Source organism: Tamandua tetradactyla, chromosome X, assembly GCF_023851605.1.
Source record: "Tamandua tetradactyla isolate mTamTet1 chromosome X, mTamTet1.pri, whole genome shotgun sequence".
NCBI classification, from domain to species: Eukaryota; Metazoa; Chordata; class Mammalia; order Pilosa; family Myrmecophagidae; genus Tamandua; species Tamandua tetradactyla.
The window spans coordinates 111,458,779-111,478,471 of NC_135353.1; the positions used below are offsets into that span (position 1 = coordinate 111,458,779).

Sequence of the window (19,693 nt, forward strand, 5' to 3'; positions counted from 1 at the left end):
ACCCATTCCAGATGGGCTTTGATTAGTTTACTGGAGTCATTTAAATAGGAAAACATTTTTGATGGAGAAGCCATAAAATATTGCCAACATGACTGCCATGGCTGATGCAAGGCAACACGAAATGGCATAGCCCACGACCGGCTTTCTTTCCGGAACTGGCGGTTCACACCAAAAGTGCTAACCTTAAATCTGCCCTTCACCCTAGCAACAATGGTGACCAATCCCAGAAATCTACCCTCTACCCTAGCAACAATGGTGACCAATCCCAGCCCGACATGCGTCCCTGCATGCTCCCAGCCTATATAAGCCTGTGCACTTCCTCAATAAAGCGGACTCCTTGCACTCACCCCTGAGGGTTGTCTCCTGAGTCATGTGCTGTGTGTCTGTGTGACTGACTCAGCACAGCCGCTTACCCCCAGCCATCAGCTAACCAACAAGTGGCGCCCAACATGGGGCCATTTGGTGTTTCTCCATGATAGCCACCCCCCTCAGCGGTTCTCTGTGATAGCCTCCCCCTTCGGTGGTTCTCAGTGACAGCCACCCCCTTCTTGGTAAGTGGCCCCCTCGGTGGTTTCTCTGTGCATACCGCCCCCTCTAAATTCTCCCTATCATGGGCAACACTCCCTCCTCTGATTTTGTGCCTCAGGCTTGAGCCATCCACATCTTATTGGCCTCGAGGTGGGTCAAAATCCCTGAGAAAACCTTACATGAGTACTGGGAACTCCTTAAGTGATTCAACACCTGGCTCAAAAATGCCTCGATATGGGACCCAACTACTTGGTCCAAACCCCTTCAGCGGGTTCACTCTGCTGAGGAACATGAGGGCAAAACCTTTCCTCTGGGTCTCATTCCCACCCTCCTTGCAATGCATGCATGCCTCACGGAAGCCCCTTCTGAGGTGCTTTCAATTTCGCTTGCCACACTGACTTCATCCTCTCCACCACCCACCCTCACACCCGATCCTCCATCCACTTCCAAGCCTGAGCCTCCCCCGCCTCCATAGCATTGTTATATCCTCCCTTACCCTCACCCCCTGCGGCCGCTGTCACCACCACCTGCTCCTCCTTCACTCCCCCCTCCTTCCACTCCTCCCCCTCTACCTCCTCTTCCCCCTAGCTTGAAACCCTGTTGCATCAATTCTCGCTAAATCGTTTGCTTAAGATTCATTGCAGAAGCGACTAAAAGAAGATTAAGTCCTGGAGAAGTTTATCGCAAGCTGAAACACGTGCTGCCAAGAACCCCCTGAGCCCCAAGGAAGTCCTTGGGCTCCTTGAGGCCCCCATCCTCCTCCCAAACACCGGTGGTTTCTGACCTACCCCCTCCCGCATACATTCACCCATACACCCCCGCATACACTCCCACTTCATGCAACAAACAATACCCTTATCTAAACTTTGGCCTTGTTGCAAAGACACATCAACCACATATCCATGGTCTCCATTATAGCCAGCCTAAGCTGTGCATCACAATCCTCCTGTGTGATGATCATCAGGCAGCCAATGATGGGTAAGACCTCCTGGGGAGGCAACCTAAGACAGGCTCTGCTGCCTCTCGCTTCTGGTGGCTTAGCTGGTAGCCAAAGATGGGAAAGACCTCTGGAGGGGGCAACTTAAGACAGGCACGGTTACCTGGAAAACTAAAAAACAAAAAAAGAGGAATTGATGGAGAAGCCATAAAATATTGCTAACATGGCTGCTGTGGCTGATGCAAGGCAACATGAAATGGCCTAGCCTGCGACCGGCTTTCTTCCCAGATCTGGCGGTGGTTTTCACCAAAAGTGCTAACCTTAAATCTGCCCTCCACCCTAGCAACAATGGTGACCAATCCCAGAAATCTGCCCTCTACCTTAGTAACAATGGTGACCAATCTCAGCCCGACATGTGTTCCTGCATGCTCCCAGCCTATATAAGCCTGTGCACTTCCTTAATAAAGTGGAAGCCTTCCACTCACCCCTGAGGGTTGTCTCCTGAGTCGTGTGCTGTGTGCTGTGTGTCTGTGTGACTGACTCAGTATGGCTGTTTACCCCCAGCCATCAGCTAACCAACAGGAAAACATTTTGGAGACAGCCAAAAATGACAGAAACAGAGAAAGCAGAAACAGATGCTGACACAGGGAGAACAGAGACACAGGTGTTTGGAGATGCAGCAGATATCACCATGAGATGTTAAGCAAGCGAGAACCTCAAAGCCAAGAGATGAAAGCCAGCCCTGGAGAAACAAATTGACCCCCCACCCCCAACAAGAACAGAGGTTGAAAACAATGAAGCTGAGGAGCAAGAGACTAGCAGATGCCAGCCACGTGACTTTGCAACTGACATTGCTGTTCTAGACCCATAGGCCTTTCTTGAATTAAGTTATGTTTCCCTGGATGCCTTAGTTTGGACATTTTCATAGGCTTAGAACTGTAATCTTATAATTTATTAAATTCACCTTTTTAAAAACTGTTCCATTTCTGGTAAATTCCAGCAGTTTACAAACTAAAACACATATCTTTCAAAGTTCTCTTTGTATTATAGTTTTCCTTTCTGGAACATACTAAATTTATACTAAAATTCATGTGGAAGACACTACAAAAAATTCAACAAATGTGATAGCAAAATATTCACATGGAAAATAATGAAATGTGATCCACACTAAACAGCACACAGAAAGAAAAGTTCATGTGAAGGGGTAAAGGTTTATAAACAACTAAGGCAATTTTAAAGAATAAGATGGTGGGACTTGTCTGCCAGATATCAAGTGGAATGGGTGGCTTTAATTTACACAAAGGTGGCAGCTTTGGCTGAGATTCTTTTTCTCCTCATCCTATAAAATTGACTTCCATATAAGCAGGAACTCCCCACCAGCCCACATTTCAGCCATGGTCATAACTCATTGGTGACTAGTCTTAGAACTTTCTTAGAACTTCCCTGTTTCACCCAGGGAAACGGACCCTAAACCAGAAGGCTCAAAATCCCATTACTTTAGTATATGGTCATGTCTTTCCCAGGTAAGCCCTAGCTGCTTCACCTTGCTGAGTCTTCACATCATCATAAAAACACTGGATGTAATGATATGCTTTTCAAGCCAAAGGAAGGGTTGTTATTGTTATATTTTACATTGTTTTCCAGAGTTGAAATCTGGCCTATATTTTTTTTACTACCTATTGATTTTCTCATAAAATTAATGCATACCCATTACAAAAAGTCAGAAAATTCAGACGAAAAGTAAAGAAGATAGTTAAAATTTTCCATAATTTTAGCATTGAGTTGTTTACTGTTAATATTTTGATTCCTTTGGGCTTTAACTCAATGCACATAATCATTTCTATTTATCTGTGTGCATAAACCTACAACAAATTGAATAAAACTGTAGAGTAAACTGCTTTTTAATTTATCTTTTAATTTTGATATAGAAGATATATAATATCATTTTATATTTCTTAAAATGTATATGACCGTAAAAATACAAACATTGAAAATAATGAAATAAATCCTTCTTCCCATTCCAAACTCCATTTTCTTTCCCAGAAACAACCAATGTTGCCAGTTTTTATTGGCCTTTTCAGAAATTATGTACACATATACATCATATATGCTTGTGTGACTTTTTGTATATCTCATTTGAAAACACAAGGAAAGATACCTATAAATGCTTTTCTGCCTATCCCATTTTCTTGTCACTTAACAATATATCTAACAAATTGCTCTATATCAGGAGATACAGAATATCCTCATTTTTGTATATAACTACATATTATTCCACTGTATGCATGTATTATAATTTATAATAAATAGCTTCCTACTGATGGACATTTTGGTTATTCTAACCTTTTGTCAATAAAAGAACAATTACTAGCTTTGTATGTACATCTTTGGCATTTATGGAAGTACAACTACTGGATAGGTTCTTAGTAATGGAATTCCTGGGTCAATGTGAATATGCATTGTAAATGTTGATAGATATTATCGAAGTGTCCTCTAAGAAATTGCACCACGTGTACTAGCAATAGTGTATGAAAGTGTTTCCTTATATCCTTGCCAATACTGAAAATTATCAAATTTTTCCACTTTATCCATTTGATTGTGAAAAACAGTGCTTTGGTTTTTTTTTTTTACAATTAAGAGTGAGAAAAAGCATCTTTTTGTTGTCTAATGGACATTTGTATTTCTTTTCCCTTGAATCATCTTTTTTTCCTCACTCAAATTTCTACTTGGTCATTGGCCTTTCACTTATTGACTTATAATAACTAATTATATGAGAAGGAAATTAGTCCCTGTGATTGATGTTATCTTTTAAATTTTAATTGTGATAATGTATATACTCCTCAATATATCTCATTTAACCACTTCCAAGTGTACAGTGGCATTAATTACATCCACAATATTGTCTACCATAACCAATATCCACTGCTCCATCTTTTTCAACACCCCAAACAAAAATTGTTCACTGTTAAGCAATAACTCTCCCCACCACTACCACCCCCGCAATATATAATCTACTATCAGTCTTTGTGAAATTTGCTTCTGCTAGGTATTTTATATGAACAAGACCATACAATATTTGTCTACTTTTGCCTGACTTATTTCACTAAACTTGGTGACAAGTTTCATCTCTTTTGTTGCATCAGCACTTAATCACTTTTTACAGCTGAATATTATTCCATTGTGTGTATATACCATATTTTGTTTACACTCATCTGTTGATGGACATGTGGGTTGTTTCCACCTATGGTTATTGTGATCAATGCTGCCATAAATGTCGATGTATATGTATCTGTTCGAGACCCTGCTTTCAATACTTTGGGATGTATAGCAGGAAGTGGGATGGTTGGGTCATATGGTAGCTCTATTTTCAACTTTCTGAGGAAACTTGAAACTAATTTCCACATTTGTTGCACTATTTTAAAATGCTACAAGTAATGTATGTGTTTCTTTTTTTAGCATCCTCATCAACACTTGGTATTTTTTTTCTCTTTTTAAAAATGATAACCATCCTAAAGTATGTGAAGTGGCATCTCATTGTGGCATTTGCATATCCAAATGGATCTCGGATTTGCATATCCAAGATGACCAATGATGTTGAGTACATTTTCATTTGCTTATTGGCCATTTATATATCTTCATTAAAGAAATGTCTATTTGAGTCTTGTTCATTTTTAAATTTGGGTTATTTGACTTTTGTTATTCAGTTGTAACTGTTCTTTCTATATTCTAAATATTAAATCCTCATCAAACATGTGGTTGGAAGTAATTTTGTTCCATTCTTAGGTTGTCTTTTAAATTGCTACTAGTATCCTCTACATACAAAACATTAATTTTATGAAGTCTGTTTTATTGATTTTTTCCTTTTGTTTCTCATATGTTTGATGTAATATCTGAGATATTGATATCAAATCCAAAGTTATGAAGGTTTCCTCTATGCTTTCTTGTAAGGGTTTTGTGGCTTCAGCTCTTTTGGTTAGGTCCTTGATCCATTTTTGTATATTGTGAGAGATATGGGTCCAACTTTATTCTTTGGCATGTAGATATCCAGTTTTTGAATCACCATTTGTTGAAGTGACCATTCTTTCCCATAACTAATGTACTTGGCACTCTTAAAAATCAGTTGGCCATAGATGTATGGGCTTATTTATGGAAGGGAGGTGATCCTTGTTTTAAAGTGGCAAAGAATATAGTGAAATTGACTGGCTTTGGATGGAAGGTAGATTTTAAAAGCCATGAACTTGGATATTTAGCAACAGACACTTCCAAATTAAATGTGGAAAGTGTGGCCTGGTTTTTCCTCACAGCTTATAGTGAAATGTGAGAGAAAAGAGTATAGCTGAGAATTGAACTCTTGGGTACAAAGAAACCAGAAATTGATAGTCTGGAAAATTCTGAGCTTTTAGAAAGGAAGACCACAGAGAATAGTGTCTCACACGAGGAATCAGCCAAACATGGAACTAGTCAACCATTTCAGAAAAAGCCATGATTGGAGATGGAGTTATTCAGGAAGGATGTGGGGAAAGTCCTTTTGTCTGATGGACATGATCCCAGTGTATTACATAGAAAACTAACAAGAGTATTGTGGGATCTGTACAAATGGAACCACTGCTAGTCTGGACTACAAAGGCCAAAAAAGGGACAAATTGGATGACAAATAGCTTCAGAGGCAGAACCATGAAAGATAAGGTCTGAAGTCAAGAAACCTCAGGCCAGGAGAGTGGACCCACCCAAGCACTTGGAAAGGGTGAGTGTGCTCCAAACACAAAGGGTGGGCCTTCCTTCATTGCAGTGGAAGTGTTGTGCCACCTCAGGCCTTAGAGAGAGTGGAACACATTCCTTGAGAATTGTGGAGAGCCTGGATGCCATTCAATTTTTCTTTAGAGCATGTGCCCTAGAGATGGCAGAAAGCCCAGATATGGCCCCAATATTTTGAGAGGGTGGAGTCAAGGAAAAAGGATCTCCCCAATATCCCCCAAGGTTGTATTCAAGGAGAGCAGGAATGCTGCATAGGTCCTTGGAAAGGGTGAGACTGCCACTATCTAAAGCCCTGAGGGTAAATGATTCTTAGACTTTGAAATTTAATAGTGTTTTCCCTGCAGGTTTCCAGATCTGTTTGGGTCCTGTGACCCCTGTTTTCTTCCAATTTCTCACTATGGAAATGGAAGTATGTGTTCTATGACTCACCCTCCTTTGTATATGTCAGTAGATAACTTGTTCTGAGATTTACAGGTCCAAAGCCAAAGGAGAATGTTGCCTTAGGACAGACCATACCTATAGCTGATTTTGATGATATTTTGTACTGCTTCTGACTTTGTGTTGTATTTGTATTGTCACTGAAAAAGTTTAGGGCTTTGTGATATTGTGGTGGAATTAATGCATTTTGCATTAGGAAAGAACATGTCTGTTGGGGGATCCAAAGGGTGAAATGTGAAGCTATTATGTACCCCAGAAAAGCCATATCTTTTAATCCTCACTCAATATTGCTTCACGGGATCTTTCTGATTGTTTCCATGCAGATGTGACCCCAATTGTGGGTGGTAAGTTTTGATTAGATGGTTTCCATGGAAACGGGTTTTCACCTATTCAAGGTGGGTTTGCTTACTGGAACACTTTAAGAGGGAACCATTTTAGAAAATGCTTTAGAAATGACAGGACTGACAGAAACCACAGAGCCTACAGAAAGAGAGCTGACACAGATGCTGACACTGTGGGAACAGAGACACAGATGTTGGGAGATGCTTGGAGCCCAACAGACATTACCAGGAGATGCAAAACAAGGCAAAATTTGGAGAGAGCCAATGAAAGCCAAGACATGAAATCCAGGCCCAGAGAAGCAAAGTGAGGAGCCCCTACAGGAACAGAGGCTGAAAGTAATAAAGCCCAGGAGCAAGGGGCCTGCCGATGCCTGCCACATGACTTCTCAGCTGTCAGAAGTATTCCTGGCCCATTGGCCTTCCTTGAATTAATGTATCTTTTCCTGGATGCACTAGTTTGGACATTTATCTGGCTTAGAACTGTAAACTTGCAACTTATTAAATTCTCCTTTAAAAAGCCATTCCAGTTCTGGTATGTTGCATTCCAGCAGCTTGCTAATGAAAACAACCTCCTTGATTACATTTATTACTGGGCAATTTATTCTTTAGGAGCTATTGTGAATGGAATTTTTTTTTAAATCTTCATTTCAGAATTTTTTTTCTGGTTTATAGAAACAATTCATTTTTGGGTGTTAACCTTATAGCCTGAAACTGCTGAATTTGTTTATTAGTTCTAGTAGATTTCTTCTTCATTCTTTGGGATTTACTATATAAAGCATTATATCTTCTGTGAACAAACTTAGCTCCTTTTCACTTTGAATGTCTTATATATTTTTTTCTTGTTTGATTGCTTTTGGCAAGGACTTCCAGTACAATGTTGAATAGCAGCGGTGAAACTGGGAGCCCTTGTCTTGTTCCTGACCTCAGGGGGAGGATTTCAGTGTTTCATCATTGACTATATTGTTATCTGTGGTTTTTTCATATATGCCCTTCATCGCATTGGGGGGGTGCCTTCCATTCCTATTTCTCTGCATATTTTTATCATGAAAGGGTGTTGAATTTTGTAAAATGCCTTTTCCAGATCAATTGAGATGATTATGTGATTTTTTCCCCCTTCATTCTCTTAATATGATATATTACATTGATTTTCTTATTTGAAGCAACTTTGCATTCCTTGGATAAATCCCACTTGGTCACTGTGGTAGTTGGATTCAGTTGTCAACTTGGCCAAGTGGAGGTACCTAGTTCTGTTGCTGTGGACATGAACCAATGGTACGTGAACCTCATCTGCTGCTCATTACATCTGCAGTTGGCTAGAAGGCATGCCTGCTGCAATGAATGATGTATGACTTAATTGGCTGGTGCTTAAATGAGAAAGCTCAATGTAGTACAGCCCAAGTAGCTCAGTATACCTCATCTCAGCACTTGCAGTTCAGCCCAGGCCTTTGGAAATGCAGAAAGAAATCAGCCCGGGGAAAGTTGTTGGAACCCAGAGCTTTGGAGAGAAGGCCAGCAGAGATCATCCTGTGCCTTCCCACATAAGAAAGAACCTCAGTTGAAAGTTAGCTGCCTTTTTTCTGAAGAACTAACAAAATGATCCCCTTTTATTAAAAGCCAATACATCTCTGGTGTGTTGCATTCCAGCAGCTATCAAACTAGAACAGATTTGGTACTGGAGAGTAGGGTGCTGCTGCAGTTTGCAAATATGTTGGAATAGTTTATTGAATGGCTAAGGGAAGATTTTGAAGGAATTGTGAAGAGAATGATGGAGAAGTCCTGAAGTGCTTGAAGACACTGTTGGTGTAAATGGAACCACTGCCAATCTGGACAAAGGGGGACAAAAAAGGGACAAATTGGAGTCTGCAGAGTGAGAAACATGGAAGCTCAGGTCTGAAGCCAAAAAACCTTGGCTAGGAGAGTGGACCCACACCATATACATGGAGAGGGTGAGTTTACCCTGAAGGGTGAGGATGACTCTCCCACCTTCTTGCAGTGGAAGAGCCATGCAGCCTCAGGCCTTGGAGAAGGTAAAGCATGCTCCTTGGGGGACTGGGGAGACCCTCGCTGCCACCACATGGAGTAGTTGAGCATGCACCCTGGAAACGGCAGAGAGCCCAGGTGTGGCCCTGATGCCTGGAGAGAGTAGAGCCGAAGAAAAGATGGTCTCCTCAATGTCCCCCGAGGTTGATTTGGAAAGACGTGGGCCACTGCATATGCCCTTGGAAAGGGTGGGACTGCCACTTTCTAAAGCTGAAGCATAAATGACTTTCAGACTTTGAAATCCAATGGGCTTTGCCCTGCAGGTTTTCAGAACTGTTTGAGTCTTTTGACCCCTGTGTTCCTTCCAATTTCTCCCTATGTAAATGAAAACCTGTATCTTGTGAATGTCCTCCTTTGAATATTGGCTCCTGATAACTTGTTTTGAGATTCATAGGTCAAAAGTCAAAGGAAATTTTTTGCACCTTAATATTGTTTAAGGTGATGTGTGTAGTTGCCAAGTTGACAAGGGTTGGACATGTGGTAGTTAGATTCAGTTGTCAACTTGGCCAGGTGAAGGCACCTAGTTCTGTTGCTGTGGGCATGAGCCAGTGGTGCATGAACTTCATCTATTGCTGATTACATTTGCAGTGGGCTAGGATGTGTGCCTGCTGCAATGAATGATGTTTGACTTAATTGGCTGGTGCTTAAATGAGAGAGCTCAACGTAGCACAGCCCAAGCAGCTCAGTATACCTCATCTCAGCACTCGCAGCTCAGCCCAGGCCTTTGGAGATGCAGAAAGAAATCTCCCCTGGGAAAGTTGTTGGAACCCAGAGGTCTGGAGAGAAGGCCAGCACAGATCACCCTGTGCCTTCCCATGTAAGAAAGAACCTCAGTTGAAAGTTAGCTGCCTTTCCTCTGAAAAACTAATGAAATAAATCCCCTTTTATTAAAAGCAATCCGTCTCTTGTGTGGTACATTCCAGCAGCTAGCAAACTAGAACATTCACAGTACCTAATTTCTTTATTACAGTGTTGAATTCAATTCACAAGTATTTTATTGAAGATTTTATGCATATATTCATATGGGAAGTTGGTCTGCAGTTTTCTTATTTTGTGGTGTCTTTATTTGGCTTTGGTATTACTGTAATGTTGGCCACATAGAATGAGTTAGGAAGAGAGCACTCCTCTTCAATTGTTTGGAAAAGTTTGAGAAGGATTGTTGTTAATTCTTTTTTGAATATTTGGTAGAATTGACAAGGGAAGACTTTTTGTCCTGGATTTTTCTGTTGCAAACTTTTTTGTTACTTATTCAATCACTTTACTTCTTATAGGTCTGATGAGATCTATTTCTACTTCAGTCTGTTAAATTAGATTAAATTGTGTTTCTAAGAATTTGTCCATTTCCTCTTGAGTATCTAATTTGTTGGCATAAGATAGTTCATGGTATTCTCATAATCCATTTAATTTCTGTCAATACAATGCAAATATCCTCCATGTCATATTGGATTTTATTTGTTTTATCATTCCCTTTTTTCTTTGCTAGTCATCCAAATGTTTGCTAATTTTATTGATAATTTCAAAGAAACAACTTTTATTTCATTGAATTTGTCAATTATTTTTCTATTTTTTATTTCAGTTATCTTCACTTTTATTTTTTTTCTTTCCTTCCTTTAACATTAGGTTTACTTTGCACTTCTTTTCCTAGTTTCTCCAAATGTGAATCTAGGTTTGATTTCACTTCTATTTCATTTGCTTAATATAGACATTCACAGCTCTAAATTTCCCTGTCAGTACTGCCTTTACTGCATCCCATAAGTTTAGAGTTTTACTATTTTGTATTTTCATCTTTACTCATTTCAAAATATTTTCTAATTCCTCTTTAACATACTGATTATTTGAGTGTGTTGTTTAATTTCAACATATTTCTGAATTTTCCAGTTTTCCTTGTCATTGAATCCTAGCTTCATTCCATTGAGATTGGAGAAGACACTTGGTATAATTTTAATCTTTTTAAATGTTTTGAGTCTTGTTATTTTACATTACATAGGGTCTATTCTGAAGAATGGTCAATGTGCATTTGAGAAAAATTTGTATTTTATTATTATCGGGTATATAGTTCTGTATATACCTTTTAGGTCTAGTTAGTTTATAATATTGTTAAAGGGTTCTGTTTCCTCATTAATCTTTTGTCTATATGTTCTATCCATTATTGGAAGTGATGTCTTGATGACTCCAAATATTGTTGCAGAACTGTCTATTTCTCCTTCAGTTTTTTCAATACTTTCTTCATGTATTTTGGGATTCTGTGATTAAGTGCATATATGCTTATAGTTCTTATGCTTTCTCAGTAGATTGACACTTTTACTATAGTGACACTATTATCTATAATGTCCATCTTTGTCTTTTGTAACAGATTTGGTCTTAAATTCTATTTTGTCTGATATTAGGATAGCCACCCTTGCTTTTGGTTACAATCTACAGGGAAATGTTTACTCACATCCTTTCACTTTCAGTCTTTTTGTGTCTTTACAACTAATATGAGTCTCCTGTAAAAACAAAAACAAAACAAAAAAATGCATATAGTTGGATCATGCTTTTTTTCCATTCTGCCAACCTGTGTCTTTTGATTGGGAGTTTAATCCATTTACATTCACAGTAATTACTGGTAATGAAGGGCTGACTTCAGCCAATTTTCCCTTTCTTTGGTACATCTTATACACTTTTTGACCCTCATTTTGTCCGTTGAATTTTCTTTTGTATTTAGTTGATCTTTCGCAGTGAAACAGATTGTTCTTCTTATTTCCATTTCTGTATATATTTTCTATTGAGTCTTTGTAGTTAATATGTGATTTGTGTTTATCATCCTAAATCTATAGCAAAATACAAACTTACTTTGATAGCATACGAGATCTCTGCTCCTATACCCTTTCATTCTCCTTATGCTTTCTTACACATTACCTGTATAAATTTTGCATGCCCATAACATAGAAATATGATTCTTTATTATTCAACTGTATTCAAAATCTTGTTGTAATAAAAATATAATTACATATTGAGATTACAATAATAGTGTCATTTGTGTTAATCCATGTATTTATTTTTATCAGAGGTTTTCATTTATTCAAATGGTTCTTAGCTACTTTCTAATGTCCTCTCCTTTCAACCTGAAGAACCCCTTTTAACATTTTTTTGTGGACAGGTGTTATGGTTATGAACTTCTTTAGTCCTAGTTTATCTTCAAATTTCTTAAACTCTACCTCATTTTTGAAGTACAGGTTTGCCAGATACAGAATTATTGACCAGATGTTTTTCTCCTTAGATGCTTCAATTATGTTGTTCCACTGCCTTCTTGTCTCCATGGTTTCTGATGAGAAATCAGCACCTAATCTTATTGAGAATCCTTTGTGTATGATGAGTCAATTTCCTTGCTGCTTACATAATTCTCTCACTTTTTGACATTAAATATTTTGATAATCATATGTCTTTGAATAGGTCTGTTTGGGTTTATCCTGTTTGAAATTTGTTGGGACTCTTGGCTATATATATTCAGGTCTTTCACAAATTTGGGAAGTTTTAAACCAATATTTCTTCAAATATTCCCATTCTCTTTTCTTTCTTCTCCTGACCTCAAGGGAAGGACTACCATAATACATATATTGATAGGTTTCCTGTTGAACCAAAAGTCCCTTAGCCTCTGCTCACTTTCTTTCATTCTTTTTTTTTCCTATCAGGTTTTGATATCAAATTATTTTAATTGTCTTGTCTTTTAGTTTTCTTTTTCTTTCTTCTACCAGTTCAAATTTGCTATTGAATGCCTCTAGCATAATTTTAATCTCTATTATTGTGTTTTTCATCCCCCCCAAATTTCTGTTTGGGTCCTTCTTGAAATTTCTAATTTCTCCTTTTATTCATCCATTAACTTGCTGATTTCCTGTCTTTCTAGGTCCATGTTTTTAGCTCATTGAACTTATTTAGGACACTTGACTTAACATTTTTTATTAGTTTTTCCAGTGTCTCTGCTTCCTTTTATTTATTTTGTCCCTTTGAGTGGACCATTTCTTCCTGTTTCTTTGTATGTCCTGTAATCATTTTTTTAACCGATGTTCATAGCAGCATTATTTACAATTGCCAAAAGATGGAAACAATACAAAGACCCATCAGCAGATGAGTGGATTAACAAAATTTTAATATATATATATATATATATATATATATATATATATATGATGGAATATTATACAGCAGTAAGATGAAATGACATCCTGAAGCATATGCAGGATGGATGAGCCTTGAGGACATAATGCTGAGTGAAATAAGGCACAAAGCGATAGATACTGTAAGATTTCACTTTTATGATCATGGTAAATGTAAAATCAGAGGCTTTATAATACAGAATATAGGGGACCTAGAGATACATGGAAGCTATAGATGGGTAAACAGCTAATGAAGTTGAACTTAAATGTAAGGGAATAGATAAAAGTGAAAGTGGTTCACTAGTGGGTCTGTAAGTAGTATTACCATTTTGAAGGTGAACATGATTTAAAGCATTTGTATAGAACCATGTGTCCCATTGATTAACACTACAAACATAAATAAGTTCTTGCATGAACTACTGCAAAGGTAAAAGAAAAAAAGGCTACTGATTTCACCAAGTACACTATTTAAATCTGAGTGCGGGCAAATTAGATTTAGGCATATTATTAAAACAATAATGATTCTAAGTTTAAAGTCTGCCTTGAAAATAACTTCTACCTAAATAAGAAATGATTCACTAGTCTTTTTTTTTCATAGAACATCGGGTGCTAGAAAGGAGCTTAACAATTATAGTCCAGCAGTCTTATCTAACAAATAAATAAACAAGCAGAAGAGGTGGTAAAGCCAGAGCTACAATGAAGATTTCCTCGCCCACCATTCTTCCCATCTCCTGAAATTTTTCCTCCATTTCATTTTCTCAGAATTACCCATCATCACCAGAAACAGATTGTATTGATCAAAATGCTGGCTGCAGAATGCAATCTATTTGAAAATAAGTCACCATCCTTATTATAGAAATGCTCTCTCCTCCTTCCAGCTCTCAGTACTTTGGCCAGCTGATCCTTTCCATACCAACAAGGGTTCCTGTTAGAACTAAGGTCTGTATGCTCAAACAGTAAGTGAGGAGAAAAAAGCCAAAATTCAATTTTTAGAAGATTTTCCACGTATTTATATTTTCTTCAGAAGTCTTAAAAACTAAGAGCAGCAATGTGGTAAGAAGGCAAGAAACACTTTGGGTGAAGAGAACCAGGGGTCTTTGTAACTTCTTACCAGTGGAACCTGAGCAAATCACATAACCTCTGAACCCTCTCAGAGCTAATTTGAGGATCTTAAAGTGCACTTTGAAAAAATATATACAGAGTATAAACAGACTTATACAGAACAAAAGACCTAATTTCCACCTTTAAACTTTAAAAGTAAAATATATGAAGTGGAATGAGAAAGTATTAGGTCAAGAAAGTCAAAGCAAAGGACAAGGTTATTGTAATTATAACCCACAGCTCAGCAGTTCTACTTTCTATAACCCCTTTTTAATTCTCCCATAGTCTTCTTAGAACTTAGTTCCTAAATATAAGGGGCACTTTACTGTGTCCACGAGTTGCCATTTTTGAAATCTGTCATCAGAACCCACACCCACCATCATTTTCCCTCCTTTCTCTGGTCATCTCTCATGGAATCTGAGAGCGAAGCCAGGGAGGTGCATCTGGAGGAAGCTGCAGAGGTTATGCTGGCTTGCTTGTTCCCTAGGAGCTGACTCACCCAGTGTTCACACAGGGAAGAACTTGTGAAGCCTGCCACTGAGCTGTTGGCTGACCATGAAATTATAGCCATCCACCTCTGGTAGAACAGGATATATGCCGACTGTGTGCAGACCTCATCTTCTGACAGTTGCTGCACATCACTGTCGGTGAATCAGTACCGGAGACCATCCACAGAGTTCTTACAGTATGCTATATAGTGACCCCCTTGCATGGTGCCAAGATGATTGCACACAGCATACAGGTCATAGATGTAGTTCTCAGGGTCCCTCTCGAATAGATAGGGCCATCTTCATGGGGACCATTGGGATGGCAAACTCCAGCTGCTCTGGCTTCTCTTCACAATCTGAAGTGTCATGTCCAAATCAAAGGGATATTGACTACGTTCTGAAGTTTCACACACCTGTCTCCTTCCTGTCGAAGAGGTTATTACACATCGTCAGATATATAACAAGCACATCAGGTAGAATCCACAGGCTTAGTAATGCTCCCTTTCTGCAGTTGCTCACAGTGCAGTCAACACCTGGGGCAAGCCATTTCCTCTTTGGTGTAGAGTTGGAAACACTGGAATAAAGTGCAAGTTTGAGGCTAATGATGATGTTCCCTTTGCAGATGGACACTTTTTGCATTGGTGCTATACTCATCTTCAGTGTTTACAAACGAGAAATCTTTTATCTCCTTGTCCCACTCTACTACTAAATTCACATAAGCAGTGCCTGGTCCACAAGATTTTAATGCCCTTTCTACTGTTGGGTGGCACAGGGGCTGCTTCTTCTGGGGCATCAAGTGTGTTATTCTCTCAACATTGACCACATGCAAACTGAATGGACACACTTGAATGCAAACTGTGTGCCTCAAGAAATACTTTATCTTCGACTTCTGGGAAGATGGTCAAATAAAGTAGTTCAAGATTAGCCCTGCTCCACGGAAAAGTTAGAGAAGGGATGGGAGGGCTAATGAAGTCGGGAATGCGGCTGACCTAGGAGAACTTTCTGCACCAGAAGGGGCAGTCTTGGTTGCAGAGGCCAAAAAACTGAGAGGCAGAAAGCTGGAGCCTGGCACAGAGACACAGAGCCGCAGAGACCGCGGGAGTGCACAGATGTGAGACTGGGACTAGGAACAACTGTAAAATGTTTTAGAAATCACAGAAATTTTAAAGAACAAATTTCATTAAATTATTTACATTGAAGCAAAAAAAAAAAAGAAATTCTTCATCTTCTCCAAGATCTCCTTCTGCAGAAGGTCCCATATGATAGTGTTCTCTAAGTGGAGCACAAAAGGCAGCCCAAACCTTTTCCCTTGCTGCCCAGTGCAGACTTGGTTATACACCAACAGAACAATCGTGTCACTTCCTGCTCTTGTAAAGGCCAAATCCATTTTCACTTGTTTTACTGCTGTTTGTGTGGGGGAAGTCAGCCTGTGGTGATCCAAGTCAAGTTTCATGTGGTTTAGATTAAGTCAATTCCTCCTTGACTGAAGATTCCTTCAGGCCTAAATATTTCTGGAGTCTCAAAGGCAAAAATGCAGTCACTTTCATGGACCATGTCCAGATCATCTGTGTCACAGAAGGAAGGATGGAAGCCATCACAGAACATTTCCGTTAACACAATCTAATCAGTGGGGATCTTTGTTTTCATAGCTACTGTTTTCCGAAGTCTGGCGACACGCCTGGACAAAGGCACAGTCACACCGATCCTCACGCAGTGAGAGCATTTCCCTTGATACACAATGGTGACACAGAGAGGCCTTGTGTGGGGCAGAAGAATTGGCAAAGAGATGCAGAGGAAAGGGTCAAAAATGTTGCTCTGTTTCTGACAATGAGGACATGTTGAAGAAGATCTTTACTGGGCTTGAAAACATTCTTGAACAAAAGTGCTACAGACAAGAAAGGATAGTCCCTCGAGCATCATATCAGTCTCTGATGGTGGCTTTAGAGGAAGCTGGCCACTCTCCTTCACAGAATGATTGAGGTCTTCGTGTACTCGGTCCAAAAGTCACAGCAGAAACTCCTGGGCATCTTGCTGGGAATTTCCCTGATATTGCAGTGCATTCTTTGATACAATACTCTTGATGTCGCGGCTGTGCTGTGGGGTGTACTCCAGGATTCAGAGGGCCCTCACCAGGTGCTACAGAGGCTCGGTGACCTCGCCTTGGCCCTGTGTACTTGGGCTTGGCCTCTGGCCACCCCGCTCGGTACTGGCCCAGCGCCAGGTACTTTGCGAAGAGCTCAGTATTGCTAAGGCACTACAGCGTGGCATTCACGAAGCACTTGTTGCCGTGGTTATGGAGCCCTGCCACAACTGGCACTGACTAGGCGGCACAGGCAGGCTGCGGGCCAAGGCAGAAAGCAACTGCGGAGGCGGCGGCGGTCTGGGACAGCGCCTTAGAGCTTGGTGCTAGAGCATGGAAAGCGTCTTAAAAACCTGGCTCCTGAAGCTGCTGACCGAGCTCTCAGAAAAGGGCGAGGCGGGCGCGGCGGGCCGACAACTCTCTGACCCCCTGTGCCGCCTCCGCCGCCACTACCCCTTCGGCCGCTCGGGAACAGCAGCTTCCTGAAGGAGCGCCTCTCCTTTCTATCCGCCACAGCCGCCACGGGCGGCCCCGCTGGGGAGTTATTACCTTGGACGTGGCGGCGGCCGCTGACGCTCTTCACCTCGTTTGCCCACGAAGCCTGTGGTCCCACCGGGCAGGGGACATGATGCCCCACACACCTCAAAAGCCCCGTGGAGCGAGTCAGCGAGCAAGCGACGGCTGGTGGGCGGGTACGCCCCACTGTCCTGTGATCTTTTGTTGAAGTCTGGGCACGTGATTGTTTTGACGTGCTAACTGAAAGTAAATTCTCCTTCTTACCTGAAGTTTTGGTGTAGATTGGCTGAGTATTGAGGCTCTTCAATGCTTAGACCAGTTCATATTGAACCTATTGAACAGCCCATGGTTAATATATATATTTTTTTCTTTTCAGGTCTTTCTGAAACTGTGTGATGCCCTGAGTGTGCGTAGTAACTTTCAAGAATTACCCATTATGTGTGACAGTTTCCCTCACAGGAAAGGAAATTCTCTCCCCATCTTCTCCTCCTAGGGACCTGGATTATGCTCTTTGTTTTTGGTTTTCCTCCCTGACAGCTGCAGTTAACAGCTCCACTATCTCCTTCTTGTCTGCGTTTTCACTCCAGTTTTCAGCACTGGATCACTCTCAAGTTCCACTGCTCAACTTTTTTCTGGGACTTCTCTGCCTCCAGTAACTTCTGGGTTAGGGGGACGCAGCTCTATGCCCTAAGTCTGTCTCCCATGTCGTCAATTGGGGTCGATGTACAAAGACATTCAGTAAGTTATTTTAAGTGCATCACTAATCAAGCCCCAGAGCTCTGCATTGGAGGTGCATATGGGTGCTCATTCACTATCATGGGTGTATCAGACCTTAGGGACCCATACTTGAGTGTGTGTGGATAACCAGCTGCCTCCTTTGTCTGTCAAGTCACAAGGACTCACACTTGAATGCATGCTGGCTTCCCAGTTACTGCCATGAGTTGCACAAATTTCCACATAACTCCAATTGTGAATAGAGCTCTGGACTGTTGCCTAGTTGCTCTCTTACCAATTTTAGGTCTTTATTTTGTCTCTAATTCAGCATTTGTTGAGTTTTTCTCTTGTCCCATTTTCCAGACTTTTGAGAAAGCTGGCTGTTTTTCTAAAATTTTGAGTGAGTGAGGGCACTCACCAAAACGTCTTACACCACCATCTTGATAATGTCTCTCCTCTGATGTTATTTTTAATAACTGCATAGCATACTGCACCTCATAATTTATCCAACTCTCTATTAAAGGTGCCATGGGTTGTTTCAAAATTTTTGTTATTTTTAGTAACCCAGTGCTGAACATCCTCATGCATGCATTTATGTTGCATCTTGAGGATAAATTCCTAGAAAAATGAATGTTATTTTAAGGGAATGTATATTAAATGTTCAAAGTTTATTGCTAAACTGATCTCCAAAATGGTTGTATCAATTTATACTTTATTTGCCTAATTCTGACTATCTTATTTTATTAGGTGCCAAATTAGATCATGTATTTGAATGTTATTTTTTCTGATTACCAATGACTGTTTTTCTTATGTTCATTAGTTACTAGTGTTTCTTCTTCACTGAATTACCTTTATACATCCTTTGTATTTTTTTACAAAGTAAATCCTTTGTCACAAATAATACAAATATCCTACCTCTGTCAACTTTTTTAATAGTGTATGAGTATATATGCACACACATATATTTAACTATGCAGAAGATTTTCATTTTTATGTAGTAAAATCTATAAGTCCCTTCCTTAATGTGAGTTTAAATCTAGTCTTTACAACAGTTTGCTCCTCAGGAATATAGACCATGATTTCTCCTCTTCTCCACAGAGTCCAGAACAGTACCTTGCAAATAAAAAGAATTGAGTAAATATTTCATTAAAATTAAATCTGCCTAGCCTCTAGCCTTTCATCTTTCCTTTCTTGTAAGAGTGTCCACATGTCTTCTCACATGTGGTATCTAATAAATTTTCTGCCCCCTTACTCTGCTGTGCTGTGCTCTTAAATTCTTTCCTGCAACATGGCCAAGAAACCAGGAAACCCAAATTTTGTAACATGTTTTGGTGAGCCAGGCAAGAGACATTTCTCTCTGGCCATCTGGACTGGTGAGTACAGGGAGGCTTGGCCATGTGCTTTCACTTTTTTTTCTCACTTGGCTCATTATTATTTTGTTCTGCATACTCATGCAACTCTAAGTCTTCCCAAAAGGGTGGAGCCATATTCACTGTTTTCTCTGGGGATCTAGGAGTTCAAATACAGCACCCTTAGGACATAAACACAGTGGCAGAAGCCTCATCTCACCATGTAGATGCAAGGAAGCTGAGGGTTGTGGGTGCTACCACCTTTTGGGAAGT

General features: G+C 40.0%; 1 pseudogene; it reads right to left on the reverse strand.

Moving 5' to 3' along the window:
- Positions 1–14,633: 14,633 nt before the first annotated feature.
- LOC143672011 (ubiquitin carboxyl-terminal hydrolase 31-like) lies at positions 14,634–19,558 on the reverse strand (annotated as a pseudogene).
- Positions 19,559–19,693: the final 135 nt, after the last annotated feature.